Raw genomic sequence first — 17,294 nt, 5'->3', positions numbered from 1 at the left:
GGAGATAAGTACTATTAGAGAAAAGGTATGGGGAAATTGATGGAATTGAAGACCATAAATTCCCAGGGCCTGATAATCTATATCCGCAATTACTTAAGAAAAATAGCTTATTGTCACAAGTAGGCTTCAATGAAGTTACTGTGAAAAGCCCCGAGTCGCCACATTCCGGCGCCTGTTCAGGGAGGCCGGTATGGGAATTGAACCCGTGCTGGCGTTGTTCTGCATTACAGGCCAGCTGTTTAGCCCACTGTTCTAAACCAACCCCTTATTAGGAAGTGGCTTGAGAGATAGTGGATGCATTGGTGGTCACCTTCCAAGATTCCTTCGACTCTGGAGCTGTTCCTACCGATTGGAGGGAGCTAATGTGCGTACATGCGCCGGCGGGTCCACGCATGCTCGCCACAGCAGGTTCAAGTCCACGCATGCGCATGGGTTTCCGTCTCCTCGCCGGCACCCGGGGAATATGGCGAGCCCTACAAGGGCCTAGCGCAGAGGAACATAGGCTCCCCCCGGACTAAGCCTGTCCGCCGGTGGTAGGGCACGATCGCGGACCTGGCCACCGTGCCCTGGAGTCAGATCCTACCCCCCCTTCCCCCCCAACCAGGACGGCCCCCGCAGCGAGAACTCCGAGGTCCAGCCGAGTAGGACCATACGTAACCCACGCCGGCGGGACTCGGTTGAACTCAGCAGGCACACGGCCCGTCAAGGCGCGGAGAATCGCCGGGGGAGCCGCTTTCAACAGCCCCCGACCAGCGCGGCGGCGACCCCACGGATGTGATTGCCACCAATTTTCCGGTCGCTGGAGAATCAGCGGCCCAGCGTCGGAGTGGCATTGCCAGATTCACATGCCCCTCCCCGGCGATTCTCCGACCCGGTGTGGGATCGGAGAATCCAGCCCATGGGTGGGATTCTCTGTTCGCATATTCTCCATTGTGCCGGCAGTGCACCCATGCCCATGGGTTTTCCGACGGCGTAGGGTGGCCACAATTGGTAATCCCATTGGCAGGTGGAATGGAGAATCCCGCTGGCAGAGAGGGTGCGCCGCCAAAGAACATGCGGCTGACGGACAGGAGAATTCCGCCCCATACGTTTACAAGAAGTTGTTGGATATAGCACTTGGGAGGAAGGGGATCAAAGTATATGGGGGAAGGTGGGATCAGGCTATTGAGTTGGATGATTAGTCATGATCATAATGAATAGCGGAGCAAGCTTGAAGAACCAAATGGCTCCCCCCTGCTCCTATTTTCTATGTTTCTAAGTGCAAATGATTTGAGACCTCGGCACACACAGACAAGAGTAGGTCATTCAGCACCCCTGAACCTGTGGCGCTATTCAGTTAGATCATGTTTGATCTGTACTTTTACTCCATCTACCTGGCCATGTCCCCAGATTGAATTAATCAGCATAGCAAGTTTTCATTAAATTGCACTGGTTTGTAGTTCTTGCTTCGGGACACCTGAATAACCTTATCCCTTATGTTGAAGTATTCCTTAATGTCACCACTGAAGGGCTCAGCTCTAATTTTAAAGTTATGTCGCCTTTTTCTGGACTCATCGACCAGCGAAAATAGTTGCTCTTTATCCTTAAGTCTCCTTAAACATCCACGTTGGGCAGCCTCTTAATCTTCTATACTCAAGGGAATGCAAGTCTCTCTGCAAACTGTCCCGATAACTTAACCTTTTTAGTCTTTTTCTGGTGAATCTACTTTGCATTCCCTCCAAGATCAGTATGTCCTTCCTGAGGTGTACGGCCTAGAACTGAAAGCAATCCTCTAAAAAAGAGGTCCGACAAGGTGTTTTTTTATCCACTACTATTTTGTACTCCAGAATACTATACATATGCATCACTTCGTCACTACAAGCAGTGTAAATAAAAGTGGGCACTGCTAAGTTGTGCAAAACAGTTAAAAATGACTGAAAACATTGAGCAGAAAATGAAATTGTATTTGTAAATTAGTGCCGATTCAGAAGAGGAACAGAAACAGAATTGGTGAGAGCCTCTGTTCTTTTTTTTCGTGAACACACTATCATCAACTCTCTGATTAGTAATTTGGAGCGGGTGACAAGTTTGATTAATTTCTAAGGATATCTTGGCACCTTCCTTTATGCAAACATGGATCTCAAAGTAAATGTGACACAAAACCAGGTTGGTACCTCATGCCCTTCAGGTTTTTATTATCCAGCGTTGTTGCAGGAGGCTGAAGCTAACAGAGGCTCAGATAAATATCATTGAAGTAGGACAGAACAAGTAAGGTCACAAAAACATGAAGGAGAAGTCTGGGTTTTCTAAATTTCTAACAAGGCGGTATTGCTCAACACCCTATATAGGCGGCAATTAGAGAATTGTGCAAAGTTTTGGCCGTCCAATTGTTCACAGAATATATGAGCAATAGCAAAATGTTGCGTAAATTCTCACGGGTGTTACGAAGGAGGAGTGATTTACAATTGTGAATAGTCATTTGAAAAATATGCTGCTTTCAGTCAAGCTGGAAAGTTTAAGGACTGTCCCAATGTGGGACTCTGGGGTTGTGAACAGAGTCGGTCAGATCGATCTTCATTTTGCTATCCTCTACATTCCTGTGTGGCGACATAGGGTGTAACAGGATAAGTTGAATTAACAGTGTAATAGTGTGGCCGCTGTAAGGGATGATTTTTCACGGGCCACATAGAAGTCCACAGTGCAGAAGGAGGCCATTCAGTCCATCAAATCTGCACCGATCCTCTGAAAGGGGACCTAAGCTAGGGTCAGGCCCCACCATATCCCCATAACCCAGTGAAAGGGAAATTAATGAGTTGCCAATTTAGAAGCATGCTGGGAAATGCTTGACTATAGTTAACAATGCTTTTTAGCAAAAATAAGTAGGTCAGGTAACATAAACAAAATACTGCTTAGTATTTTGGTCTCGGATTTATTATGATAACACATTGTCCTCCGAAAGATAACAAAATGTGTACTCGAGTTGTTTTTAGCTAAGGGCAAGAACATACATCCTACGTATTTCAGTTTACATACTTTCCAAGGTCTATTTAACATAAACATGGCTGTTTACTTCAAACTTTTATTTCAGACTATAAAAAATATGCTTCCTTCAATCAAATGTCAGAGTGCAGTGCACTGGCTTTTGCAGCTGGAACACTCGCTCTCCAAAAATATATTTGTGTAAATAAATTTCCTTAAATCGAACCTCGAGGAATTTGTCTTTATTATGATTTCCATGACACCCAGTCACCACCTAGTCTTTTGGACACTTCGGTAAATTCATAATGGCCAATCCATCGAAGCTAAGCTGCACATCTTTGGACTTTGGGAGGAAACCGGAGCACCCGGAGGAAACCCACGCAGACACAGGGAGAAAGTGCAAACTCCACATTGACAGTCACCCAAGGCCAAAATGGAACCCGAGTCCCTGACACTGTGAGGCAGCAGTGTGTGTTACTGTGCTGCCCAACCGACCCGCCCGGAACCTACAGGGATGGAGCGCATGGACTTGGGCTTATTGGGTTCCAAGGCACGGACCTGAGATCACCAGAGGAAAACGTGGAAATAAGCTTCCCCACAAGTGGGCAGAGACCCGCCCAGTTGAGACTGGTAAGTTCAAGTACAAAAGCACAGGGACCAGCATGTTGGTTGCCCCAACTGGGCTGTGTTTTGTAAGTAGTTCACTGTCGTGAGGAGTTTTTATGGACTGACCTGATTAACACTACACCCTGTATGCTTCACCCGATGCCGGTGTTTATGTACCTTCTGTTGCCCTGTAATGTATTTATTTTATTTTATTTTATTTCCATGTACTTAATGATCTGTTCAGCTGCTCACAGAAAAATACTTTTCACTGTACCTCGTACACGTGACAATAAACAAAATCCAAATCCAATCTATGTTTCTTCTACCACTGGCTGTCTGGTCATTAAATTGGTATCAAGGAAAATGGGAAATCTGAGCTCTACCTCAGATCACCCTTGCCGCTCCGGTCAATTGCCATGCAGCACTGTGTAGAACTTTCACAAATGCCACTTTTCAGGAAACTAGAGGCCTTTGACACAGGCCTGGAAGATTGGGCTCAGTACGCGGAGCAGATAATATCCTTTTTCCAGGTTAATGGCACCTTGCGTGAAGACCGACAAAAGGTAATCCTGCTGACAGCTTGCGGGGCCCCAACCTTCGGTATTAAAAAGGCCTCATGTACCCGGCTGCTCCGGATCCAAAACCCTCTGATGAATTAGTTGTGTAGCCACCTGGGTTGGCCACTTGCCGACTTAAAATGGAGATTGGCTGAGAACGCAGGGAAAAATGGACAGTCTCAGAAAAACAAGCAGTTTGCAGAGTTTTCCTGTGTATTCGATTTGCAGAAGGCAGACAACACTGAAACCGACAGTAATCTACATATTAATGAGCGATTCCCAGGCACAATAGAAACAGTTAGAGATGACCGAGGTAAAACCAGACTCCTCGGCGCCAGCAGGAGTCCAAAACAAAAGAAGCCAATGAACACTTAAGGACCGTCCAGCGATCAGGGAACAGCCCCAGTTTTGGGGAAATCAAATCCATTGATTGGGAACATGATCCAATCAATTGGAGTCAGGTACGGGGTCTGTCCAAAAGTGCACAAAGCCTCTGGGGACTATAAAGTAGAGTCCCCAAGTTCAACTCGTCCTTCTTGGCAGGGTCTCCCAGCAGCTCGAAGCAACCCTTGACAGAGACCTGTCTAGCAGCTGAACCAACAAGTAAGTGTCCAGTCAACACACACTACGAGATAGGCGCTCCTAACCCTTAGTCCATACAAGCTGGAAGCTTGCAGTCTCAGGACCGAACAAGAGGCCATTGTTCCCTGACCCAGTGGGTTCCTTTTCCAAAAGCTAAGTATTGGCCTTTAGTGGTAGAAGTAGTCTAGTTTTGTAGTATTTATGCATGAGTAGCGATTGACTTTGTACATAATAAATGTGTTTTGATTTGAACCTTACTAACTGGTGTATTGAGTTAATGATCAGCACTTGAACTTGAACCTCGTGGTGGTATCATAAAGATACCTGGCGACTCTAGAGCAAGGTGATAAAACAGAGCAATTGAGTGTAAAGCACACTCACCAAAACGAGCAACAGTTGCACTGGTGTCTAACCATTATGACCCCAAACCATCAGTTATTATGCAATGGTACCAGTTCAACACGGCTGTACAAACTCAGGGGGAGTCAGTAACGGATTGTTTAACCTGACTCCGACGGCTGGCTGAGCTTTGCAAGTTCAGGCCATCCCTCTCCGAGACGGTGAGGGATCGGCTGGGTACGGATTCAACAATATGATCACTCAGAGGAAGCTGTTGGCGGAGCCTACGTTGGATTTAAAGCGGGTCATTGAGTGAGCGCTGTCCTGTGAAAATGCAAGGAAAGTGGTGCAGGAACTCCAAGGTTCCCTGGATCAAAGTGTCCATAGTGTTGCTTGACCTCCATACCGGACTCCAGTGGCATCACACGGCAGTGCCCAAATGGCCAGGTCACTCCCACAGCGACAAACAAAGGTACAACACTGCAGTTGGGCTCAATATTCTGGAGCCGCCACAGACCAGCGAGACACCTCCCCCAAGGATGAGGGGGAATTCCGGCGTGACATTGCCAGGCATGTGGGCATAGAACACACGGCAATCAAGGCCTCCAGAATCGGTAGAAAGCACACGGCCCTAGACAGTTCATGAGGTTGCCCCAAGTCAGGGCCCTATACGTGGCCCTACCCAAGGAGGACAATCCAACTCAACTGAACTGCATCACGACCCCAAAGGTGGCACTGATGCAGGTCACACTGCAGCTGAATGGCACCCCCTAGTGACAGGGGGATGGACACAGGGGCTGCTGTCTCCATCGTTGGACAGCAGACCTTCTGCCGGCTCCGCACAGAAATTCTGCCATTAAGCCTGCGCGATGCCAAGGCCAGATTGGCGACTTACACTGGTAAACCACTAAGCATCATTGGAACCTCTGTGACCTCGGTAACCCATGGGCAAAAAACTGTCAGGCTACCTTTGGTTGTGGTAAAAGAGCCGGGACCTAACCTGCTGGGGCGTAATTGGTTACGAGTCCTGCACTTCAACTGGTCGCAGATTTTCCGGATGAGCACTGGAAACCTGTATGAGGTCCTCGCTAAATATCCAGTGGTCGTCCAGGCATGGGCAAGATAGAGGGAGCCAAGGCACGCATCAATGTGGATCCAGAGGCTCAGTCCAGGCATGGGCAAGATAGAGGGAGCCAAGGCACGCATCAATGTGGATCCAGAGGCTCAGTCCAGGCATGGGCAAGATAGAGGGAGCCAAGGCATGCATCAATGTGGATCCAGAGGCTCAGTCCAGGCATGGGCAAGATAGAGGGAGCCAAGGCATGCATCAATGTGGATCCAGAGGCTCAGTCCAGGCATGGGCAAGATAGAGGGAGCCAAGGCATGCATCAATGTGGATCCAGAGGCTCAGTCCAGGTACTTCAGGGCATGGCCTGTTTCTTCTCCCTTGCTCGCCAAGGTGCATGTTAAATTGCAGCAACCGGAATGTTTGGGCATCATATATCCTGTATATTTGCAGAGTGGGGTGTATCCATTGTGCCAGTGATGAAGCTGGACAAGTCTGTTCAACTCTGTGGGGACTTTAGTGGGGATTATAAACTTCCAGGGGGCCAGGTTCAATTCTGGCCTCAGATGAATGTCTGTGTGGCGTTTGTACATTATCCCTGTGTCTGCGTGGGTTTCCTCCCACAGTCCAAAAATGTGCCAATTAGGAGGATTGACTATGTTAAATTGCCCCTTAAGTGTCCAAAAAATGTTATGTGGGGTTACTGTGTTACTGGGATAGGGTGGAGGCGGGGACTTAAGTAGGGTGCTCTTTCCAAGAGTCAGTGCAGACTCATTGGGCCAAATGACCTCCTTCTGCACTGCAGGAATTTTATGATTCTATTCTAACTATGAATAGGGCTTTCTGCCTGGACTGTTACCCTATGCCACAGGTGGAGCCCTTATATGTGAAACTGGCTGGAGGATGTTTATTCTCCAAATTAGATATGAGCCACTCATATCTGCAGTTAGAACTGGACACTGCATCGCAGACGTATGTGACTATAAACATCCACAGGGGCTATTCGAATACACTCATCCCTCCTTTGGGGTCAATTCAATCCCTGAAATCTTTAAAAGGCTGATGGAAGTTATACTCCGGGGACTACCCAAGGTGGTGGTGTATTTAGACGATGTGCTCATTACGGGGGCCACCAAAAAGGTGTTCGTGGATAATCTATGGGGGCTTTTCACAGTAACTTCATTGAAGCCTATTTGTGACAATAAGCAATTTTAATTTAATTTCATTTCTAGAGGAGGTCCTCAGACGATTCTCCCAGGTAGGCACCCGCCTGAAGAGAAACAAGTGCACTCTTTGAGCAAAGGCTGTGACCTACTTAGGGTAGAGGGTGGATAAAAATGGCTTGCACCCTGTGAGGTGGAATTTTCAACCGCCGGCCACAGTTTATGGCCACAATTTCAGAGATGGTGCACTCTGGCTCCCAGGTGTCATATTGGAGAAAACAGGGCCCGTATCGTACAATGTTAAGGCCCAAGGGAAGACCCTGCACAAGCACGTGGACTACCTGAAGAAGTGAGAGCCCGCACTAGAGGATGCCCGAGCAGACACGTCGGTGCATCCTCATGCCCAGGAACCACTTCTTGCCCAAGGCGTGCAAGCCCCATGCTCTAATGGCCAGAACATCAAGACGAAGTTCACCTTCCTCGGTGATGGACACTGAGGCTTCGCACAGGCGGATGTGCCATGTTCAGGACAGAAGTTCAGGGCAGCATGGCAGCATTGTGGATAGCACAATTGTTTCACAGCTCCAGGGTCCCAGGTTCGATTCCGGCTTGGGTCACTGTCTGTGCGGAGTCTGCACATCCTCCCCGTGTGTGCGTGGGTTTCCTCCCACAGTCCAAAGATGTGCAGGTTAGGTGGATTGGCCATGATAAATTGCCCTTAGTGTTCAAAATTGCCCTTAGTGTTGGGTAGGGTTACGGGGATATGGTGGAGGTGTTGACCTCGGGTAGGGTGCTCTTTCCAAGAGCCGGTGCAGACTCGATGGGCCGAGTGGCCTCCTTCTGCACTGAAAATTCTATGATAATCTATGATATGATAAATCCTGGCCATAATCCTCAGGAAGTCATCTCGAAAAAGATGCGGTCGACCAACCGTTATACGGGGCCTCACGGTAGCATGGTGGTTAGCATCAATGCTTCACAGCTCCAGGGTCCCAGGTTCGATTCCCGGCTGGGTCACTGTCTGTGTGGAGTCTGCACGTCCTCCCCGTGTGTGCGTGGGTTTCCTCCGGGTGCTCCGGTTTCCTCCCACAGTCCAAAGATGTGCGGGTTAGGTGGATTGGCCATGCTAAATTGCCCATAGTGTAAGGTTAATGGGGGGATTGTTGGGTTACGGGTATACGGGTTACGTGGGTTTAAGTAGGGTGATCATTGCTCGGCACAACATCGAGGGCCGAAGGGCCTGTTCTGTGCTGTACTGTTCTATTCTATGTTACGCCACCCGATCCAGGCCCACTGCTGGCGGAAACACAGTGACGTACAAAATGGTGCAGAAGGCCTCCTCAGATGGTTGCAGAGGGGGATATTCCAGACTTGGCGGGAGAGGATGGGTGTATTAATCCCCACGAGGCACACAAGGAAAGTGTAATTGATCTCTCCGTGAGGCTCGTGGAATATGAGCTTCCCCACCAGTGAGCGGAGGCCGACCCAGCTGGGACTCGTAAGATCAAGCATAAAAGCTGGCCCGCACAGGGACTGGCATGTTGATTATCCCGATGGAAGTGCAAATAGTTTGCCGCCATGGACAGACTTATATTACTTTAATTAAAATCTATGTCCCTCCTACCACTGGCTTCCTGGTCATTAAAAGCACGTAAAATTCTGTGCTAGAAATCATTGTTCAAACAATCCATGAAAGGATAGAAAAAAAGATATTGAGAATGAGCGGGAGTGAGGGATTTTCACTATATATCCTTTGTGTGTTAAACACTAATATATGCTTGATGGGCCAATGGCCTGTTGTGTGCTGTCACATCTATGACTCTCCACCAGAGAAATTCTTGTCAGATAAAAGTCCTCGGGTTGGGTTTTCCTGGTCCTGTCAAGATGGTGTTGGCAGTGGAGGGGACAGCAAAATAGTTGGGGAACCACTTAGAAGTGGGTCGCAGGCACATGACACTGCTAAGGAAATTTTCCAGGGGGATTTGGGGAGAGGATCGGCTGCTGATACCATGGGAGGGGGGGCAACAAATTGGGGATTATTTTGTAGCCTCCTCTTGATTTTGTAGTCGCAGCAGAGCATGTAGCAAAGCATGTGGAGATCACGGCCTGGATTCTCTGCCCTGCGATGTAGGAAACGCTGATTGTGTTTGACGTCCTCCTGAGGGCCACCCCCCCCCCCCCCCCCCCTGCCAAAATGCATGACCTGTCCACCTCCCTTACCAGATTCACCCCCCCCCCCCCCCCCCCCCCGGAGACCTCCGAAAATGGGAGACACCCCCAGAGACCCTTTAAAATGGGAGACACCCCCCCGAGACTCCCTATATGGGGTCAGCCCCACAGACCCCTAATTGGGATACCCCACCATGATAGGGAGAAACCCCCCCCCCACAGAGACTCCCTAAATAGGGAGAGCCCCACTTTGGGATCTCTGAGGAGTGGTTCCTTTAGTTAGGGAGCTCTTGGGGGGTCTCCCTATTCAGGGGGTCTCTGTGGGGGTTCATCCAGTTGGAGAAGCTCTGGGGGGTGTCCCTTTACTTAGGCAATCTCAATTCAGGAGGTCTCTAGGGCTAGGCCGGTCATGTCACTCCGGTACTTGAGGGAAGGGGGGACCCAGAAAATCTGGGGATGTGAGGTTGCTTTGCGATGAGGGGGGCGGGGGGGAGCCAGCCATGGGACCTCGCTATTGGGCTGCCCACTCAAAATGGCGGCACGATAAAGGGAATCCCTCGCTATGGATATTCTGGCCATGCATATATATACATGGTAAAGGATATTGAATTGCTTCGTGATTCAACTCCCAAATGAACTATATCGCCCACAGCTCAGGCAGGTTAGTGGGCCATTGGAGCCGGATGCGCCATCATCATTGAGTGTGTAAATCCACAATCTTGGCAGATCCTGATCCAACAGAGGTGTTTCCCTCCAACCTGATGGAGCTGTCAGCCTTCACCTTCAGTTTCTGTCCCAATGCACAGGGCAGTGAGGGCACTCCATTGGTCAGGCACACTCACAATCACTCCTAATGGGGCTGCAGGGGTTCCAGAGTTGCTGGCCTTCTGTCTGGACCTGCAGCACTGAGAAATCACTTGCAATCCTTAATAAAGTGACAGGCTCAGAGGCAGCCAATTAGGAGGCAACCTCCAGAATGCTGAGTCAGCCTTGCTGCCAGCAACTGCAACACAGAACCCCTATTTGCTCCTGAAATCAGGGTCATGAAACCCATGAGAATGAAAGCCACCATAGTCCCCAAGGACCATAGGTTGCTCTCCCCTTTCGAGGGAGGGCGGACTGGTTAGCCTCAGGACCACCATACCTCAAGCGAGCGGCAAGGGTGAGAAAGCAGGGCCTCCATGGCTAATCTCAGCCAGTACGGGAATTGAACCCTTGCTGTTGACGACGCTCTGAATCGTGAACCAGCCGTCAACTGAGCTAATTGACCCCCATGGAATATCGAGGCACAAGCAGCTAATGAAGTTGTCAGACCAAGTGCTGTGCAAAGAGCTGTTCCATTTCAGCTAGAACGAAAAATGGATTACTTGAACCAGAATTATTATTGTGCCAAATGAGTTAATTAATAAATGACTGCTGGTTTGTGGTAAAAACCACTGTTGGCAAGAGAATGAAAACACATTCACAGAAGTAATGTTGTAACATAAGCCAATTTATTGCACATGGTTTGTGATTAGAATTCTCACAATGAACCAAATAACTTGAGGGAACTATAAAAGTAAAGCAAATACATTGATTCTGTATACACCTCCCGTTGCCTCAGGAAGGCAGACAGCATTATCAGAGACCCCTCTCACCCAGGCATTGCCTTCTTCCAGACCCTTCCATCAGGCAGAAGGTACAGAAGTCTGAAGGCCCGCACATTCAGACATAGAACAGCGTCTTCCCACAGCTACAAGACTCCTCAACGACTCCCCTTCAGACTGATCTGTTCCCTGTAAGAACACTATTCACGACCCCCTATGCTGCTCTTGCTCATGTATTTGCTTTGTTTGGCCCCTTGTTCCGCACTGTAACCAATCACTGTTTGTTGATGTACCATTTATCAATGTTCTCTGTTGATTATTCTTTTGTCTACTATGTACAACTGTGTACGTTCCCTCAGCTGCAGAAAAATACTTTTCACTGTACTTCAGTACATGTGACAATGAATCAAATCAAATCAAAATCAAATGTTTCCCTACCCACAATCAGGAAAAAAAGGGAGATTCACAAAGTCTATGAACAACTGGTTTTCAAGTGACGTTTAACATTGAATGAAGAATGTGTGTCGAAAGAATGTGTGACCTCAGGTAGATTAGTAAACCAACACATTGTTTTCAATGGTTCCATTGATTAAATGTTACTGAGTGACATTTATCTCTTATGGAATTTAACAACAAGGTTGATCTTGAGAAGTTCAGATGCTTGTATTACACCAGATTCAAGACATAGTTAACAAATCTTCAAAGTTCAATTTCCCCTCAAATATGACCACTGTTATATTACAATTTTGATAACTTATGGATAGATATCTACAGCTTTTGATAACTTATGGATAGATATCTACAGCTAGCTAAGGATGAATCTGATAGCTTGGAGTCTCAGTCAATTACAATCCAACATGTTCAGCAACAATCAACAAATCCAATAGCATGTGATGCGATGGAGCCAAAAGAGTTGATAGAGGAGATGATGGTCAAACGTTACAGTGCCTTGATCAGTCTGCACAAGTTCCGGTCAGTCAAGTTCTGAGAACAATGGAGGTAAGAGTAACAGGACTTGGAGGACCCGAACGGGAGAGTCACCAGGAACACACGGTCGGGTAGAAATGAATGACGGTTTGTGATGGTGTACACAGAAATAACAAAATGACTACTCCTCTCCCCAAAGCGCCACCCTCCTGCACCCAGGGCTGGGGTTTTATACAGAATAGTTTCCCCTTGTTAAGGGGAAACAAGAGTTTCCCCTTGTTAAGGGGAAACTCCACCCCAATTACCGAAGGAGTTCATACTCAGTGTGTAAGGGAGAACTTGAATGGAGCACAGTCCTTGGCCCCAAGGGGATCATAACACCACTGATCATCCATGTTGGGGATTGTGTTATACACATAGATTTAAGAAATTTTGGATCCTTGACCTAGAAAGGAGGCTTCAAAGAGGTGGAACTATGGAGAATAATAACTGTGTTAAAGAAACGTAAATGTAAATCGTAAGCCTAGAATATTACTTGAAATTAAATTTTACTGGCAGAACAGGGGGGCAAGCATTTAAACATTTAACAGGCAAGTTTGGATCTTTTTCTTCACATAAAGAATAATCAAAGTGTGAAATAAACTTCCAGCTAGAGGAGGAGAAGCAAAAGCCTTGGAATCATTTAAGAAGCAACTGAATGTAAAAATAGAAGGATGTGCGACTGAATGGATGAATTAAATAAGCTGTATGGTCTTTCTCATCTTAATGATGTTGCAACTCTAAGGGTGCATTTATCATCACCTTTGGTGCCACAGTGAAGCAGTGAATGCGTGAATATCAGTGATCTCGGAGTCAACCACACTGGCTATAAATATGAGTTAAGGACAGTGCAGCAAAGGCATAGAGTTGTGATACATTTTTGCTCAACATGAAAGCTGAGTTTGTGATCAAGACAATGCACGTTAGGGATTGATGGCAGACCTCTGTTAGTCCCCAAATTAAGGTAATTATTTAAGTTAGCATATGGCGAAGGTTGGCAGACGATTGAAGAATAATTTATTTCCCAAACTGCCTGATTTTAAATCTTGCCTGCAGGAGTTCGACAACCCATGCTTGGAATGTAGGACAACTCTATAACCGTTTGTGGCACAGTCCTTCTAACAGAGATCACAACCAGGATGGATGCCATTTTCTTTATGCTATTTGCACCATTAAGAATCATTCTCAGGCAGAAAGTATATGAGGGCTGTCAGAAATTGGAACAGAAATGAGAGATGACAGCTTGGCCTGAAGTTGATGAATGTTTGTGCGGTGAAGATTCATGATGTGTGCGTGTGTGATACATTCTCTTTCATTGTCATTCATTTCCCTCACTTTCTTTTGCCCAACATGTCCCCTTCAATTTTCAATTTTAAGCTCCAGCAATAAGCACCAAGCCAGGTAATAGCTTCTGCATTGGCTAATTGGAACTCTCTGAGCCTTCCCTTGAAATTTGTCTGGGTTCAATCTTCAATGATGTAGGTCATTGGTTGGGGTGCATCGCAGCTGCAGTCAAGGTTCCTTGCCCCACCTGTGCTAATTTGCTGCACAAAAGGTCTTGAGTGGGGAAATGGTTGAGGAGTGCCCAATGTTGGGGTGGGAGGTTAAAGCCGGACGGGCGGGCTGCGAGACGGTGATGAGGAAGTGGTTTTTAATGGTGGTTTGTTGGTTCCATACCTGCTGCCACAGGGCCTCTGCTGGTATTCCTTGGAACGGTGGTCTTGGCCATAGAGATTGGCGTGATGGGAGGCAAACAGCAGATGATTCGGTAATGTCCCTGTGTAGCGGCAGGCTTGGGAGCCGTAGGAGTTGAATTAATCAGAGGTTACCTCAGATGATACACATTGTTGTGTTGAGCTGGATATCGAGGAGATACCCTTCAATTACATGAATTTTCTTGCCTCTCCTTTTCATCGTCAGCTAGTTGTCTTCCTGCTTCCTCCCTCTCCAATGCCACGCCTCCCGAAGGGTTCCTGATAACGGATGGGATTATGTCCACTGGATGTTTTGGATATTCTTTTTGGAATTCTCACCTACAGCTTGAAGCATCCAGAAACCTAACACTACCTCTTTGCCAAGCATTTTATCATCAAGTGGCACATTGTCAAATTTTAGCTGCTAATTCTCCCATGTTTCATTTCACTACATTAATGGGTTTATATCAATGCACTTTGATTTTCAACCACAGAACTTATGTCGGACCAGCTTCAAGGGAAAGGAGCTATGTTCATGCTGATCTTCAACAGAAAAGGTAAGCATGTAGAAAAGGGCAGCATGGTGGCACAGTGGTTAGCTGTCTCACAGCACCCGGGACCTGGGTTCAATTCTGACCTTGGGTGACTGTCTGTGTGGAGTTTGTACTTTCTCCCCGTGCCTGTGTGGGTTTCCTCCGGGTGCTCCGGTTTCCTCCCACAGTCTAAAGATGTGCAGGTTAGGTAGGTTGGTCATGCTAAATTTCCCCTTAGTGTCCAAAGGTTAGCTGGGGTTATGGGGTTACAGGGATGTGGCGGGTGAGTGAGCCTACGTAGGGTGCTCTTTCAGAGGGTCAGTACAGACACAATGATCCAAATGACCTCCTTTTGAACTGTAAAGTTCTATGACTCTATGTGACCAAACCTCACTAAAGCCAACTGTAAGGAACATCTTGTATTTAACATAAAGAGAAAATGCAATTAGAACAAATCCAATGGAGAAGACAAGAGAAAGGATGAATGCTCCCTCCTACAGGTAAGTTCTGTGATGGGGAAACATTGAATCAGGCGGTAGGGTGGTGGGTGAGGACCACACCATCTCCACCCCGATTAAGTCCGTAAATAGAAGTCCTAGTCATGGCCATCCCACCCTGCTGCCAAATAAGGCTCTTAAGTGGGCCATTAATGTCCTCTTAAGGGCCTCGTCCTACCATTGTTGGCATTTACCCAGTGGTGGTTAGGGTCTCGCACAACAAGTAAACCCATTGTTGCAGGCTTTCAGAGGGTCCCGCATTCAAAGACACTCAATGCCTGATTGAGGGACCCATAATTTGGAAGGGAAGGGGAGAGCCAGCTGAGAGTAACCCTCCCCCAACCCCCACTAATCTTGCTGCCGACACTTCTGCCCCTCTGCCATTATCCCTTCTTTCCTGTCATCGCTTACCTAGAGCCTAGGATTCAGTGCTGGTACTAGAACTCAGATTTTTGTTATACCAGCGGCAGCTACCGCATTCCTGGTGGCAATTAATATGGCGGATCTTCCCGAAAAGAAATGACACAAAGTTCTTGGCAGCGCTCCAGCCTGTGGTCACCTCCATTAAATACTCTTCCTCAAAGGCGACAGAAACCCAGAATCACGGAACTTAAAGATGAGATTGCCATGGCTTACACAAGCTGATAAAGGATGAAAATTTTAAATTGGAGGCATGTGGGGACCAGGCTTCAGTGTAGGTCAATGCACAGAGGAGTGATTAGACCGGAATTCCAAATTGGCAGTAGAATTTTAGACAAGCTGAATATTATGAAGATTAGAGAAAGGTTGATTTATGTGTGTTTGTGTGTGTGTGTGTGTGTGTGGGCGGGGAGGGAGGGAGTGGCATTTGAATGGTTAAATCTGGGCAAAGGTATGAATGAGAGTCTCTGCAGCAGTTGGACTGAGATATGCAGGGTGAAGGCAATGGTGAGAAAAGTGGAAATAGGTGACCTCTGTGATGGAATCAGCAAATGGCCACTTCCACAAAAGAGCAAGTTTCATGATTGTTACCAATTCCTACTTGCACTGACAGCACGGAATGGTTACACCTCACAATCAAAATGGTCCTCAATGGATATGGTTCAGTCATGTAGAATAGGCATTAGACACCAAGGGCTAAACAAGTCAAAGCAAGCCCAACCACAAACAGGTCTTGCAAGGTTTCGCTAGTTTCTAACAAACTTTTCCTCATAGTTTTGTAAAGTTGCAATTCACAGATAGGTCACAGTTAATAGAAAACAACATTGATTGAGATTTCAGCACTAATAGGGCCAAGTTAAAAAATCCCTGCACCTTTACAACACCCAAGTTAGTTCTAAAAAAATAATCAGCTACATCTGTGAGCCATATTGGTAATAATTTCCGCGTTGCATTTACATTAGATTGGCCTTGAGCAAAAGAATTCAGGATGCTGTGAGGGAAAGGCATTCCTTTGTTACTCAAATGAAGACTTGCATAATTAAAATTCCAACTTTCTTAGTGTAAGCTGTATGTTCACAAAAACGCCTCTAAAGTGCTGTTAGGCACCTTTTAGAGGATTAGACATGCTTTTTAATGGACTCACACTGGAAGGTACGCACCTAGGAAGCTTAGAAGTATTGCATGCTTGAGTTCTAAAGCCTAGTGACTGAGGCTTGTCAGTTCTCAAGTCAGGCCATCAACCATATTGAATTCAGTGATTCAGTCTTCCTCTAACAATAGATTGAAGTGGGAAACAACATTAAATTGACGTAAAGACTGCGGCTCAGAGTGTCCTGTGAATGTGCGCTATGAGTGCAAAGCTAATTTCTGGTGCAAATGTACAGAAGCATGTAACGCAACACATGCTTGGATTCCTCATACTTTCCCACCGTTCCCTGAAATCTGTGCTCCGGAACAATGTGGCTTAATAACATTGCTCCAACTGCTATGACAGAGTGGGGTACGTGCAAATTTCCTTGAAGTACAGTGATTCAAAACAAGCAAATACACACTAAAATCTTTAGGCACAACAGGGCAGCCATACTTTGCGCTGTTTAATGGTAATCTTATTACTAATTTCTCCTCACTGAAATTGGCACTATAAATTTTGTTTCTTGAAATGCATCTTCTGGCATCACTTTGGGCCATATTTAGTTGTCAAACTAAAACAGTGTTTGCCATCAGTCCGACTCGTCCTTGTGTATTTAGGATTTTTAATTTTTTTGCCTGACAAATTGCTGAAATTGTAAGCTGTTAACATGCAACCCGGGAACTGTGGCCTTACTGGACAGGGCTACCAACTGGGTATTCCCTTAAACAAACAGATTAAGGATTGTGAAATTAAGAGTGTGCGGAAAAGAAGGAACCATGGGCAGAATTCTCCGTTCCTGAGATTAAGTATTGACACCAGGGCAGGATTAGGGCAGTTCTACGACAGCAAAACTGGTGCCGCACCTGGACCAACTCAACAATCGTTAAGGGGCTAGAACAGGTGCCACGTGGAACATGATCGATTCCAATGAGAAACGGTGCCGGATTTGCCAAGTTCGGGTTTGACATTCCGGAGGCTGACAAGCTATAGCCACAGATGTACACATGACTCCCCACACACACTCAT

This window comes from Scyliorhinus canicula, chromosome 11 (genome assembly GCF_902713615.1).
Source record: "Scyliorhinus canicula chromosome 11, sScyCan1.1, whole genome shotgun sequence".
Lineage (NCBI taxonomy): Eukaryota > Metazoa > Chordata > Chondrichthyes > Carcharhiniformes > Scyliorhinidae > Scyliorhinus > Scyliorhinus canicula.
Note: the sequence above shows the minus strand (reverse complement) of the source record.